This window comes from Arachis hypogaea, chromosome 16 (genome assembly GCF_003086295.3).
Source record: "Arachis hypogaea cultivar Tifrunner chromosome 16, arahy.Tifrunner.gnm2.J5K5, whole genome shotgun sequence".
Classification (NCBI taxonomy): Eukaryota; Viridiplantae; Streptophyta; class Magnoliopsida; order Fabales; family Fabaceae; genus Arachis; species Arachis hypogaea.
In genome coordinates, this window is record NC_092051.1 from 61,421,557 (window position 1) to 61,421,993 (window position 437).

General features: G+C 42.1%; 1 non-coding gene across 1 annotated transcript; it reads right to left on the reverse strand.

Moving 5' to 3' along the window:
- Window positions 1-329: 329 nt before the first annotated feature.
- LOC112760803 (small nucleolar RNA R71) lies at window positions 330-437 on the reverse strand. The gene has a single exon (XR_003181224.1). It is a non-coding gene; the product is annotated as a small nucleolar RNA R71 (small nucleolar RNA).

Here is a 437-nt window from a genome sequence, read left to right on the forward strand (position 1 = left end):
TTACATGGAAGAAGCATTTCCATCCCTACATTGGAGCAAACAATTTTGAGCTGAAACCTCAATTAGTTTCTCTGATGCAGTAGAACTGCAAGTTCCATGGACTTCCATCTGAAGATCCTTTTCAGTTCTTAACTGAATTTTTGCAGATCTGTGATACTGTTAAGACTAATGGAGTAGATCCTGAAGTCTACAGGCTCATGCTTTTCCCTTTTGCTGTAAGAGACAAAGCCAGAGTGTGGTTGGACTCTCAACCCAAAGATAACCTGAACTCTTGGGATAAGCTGGTCACGGCTTTCTTAGCCAAGTTCTTTCCTCGTCAAAAGCTGAGTAAGCTTAGAGTGGATGTTCAAACCTTCAGACAGAAGGAAGGTGAATCCCTCTATGAAGCTTGGGAGAGATACAAGCAACTGACCAAAAAGTGTCCTTCTGACATGCTT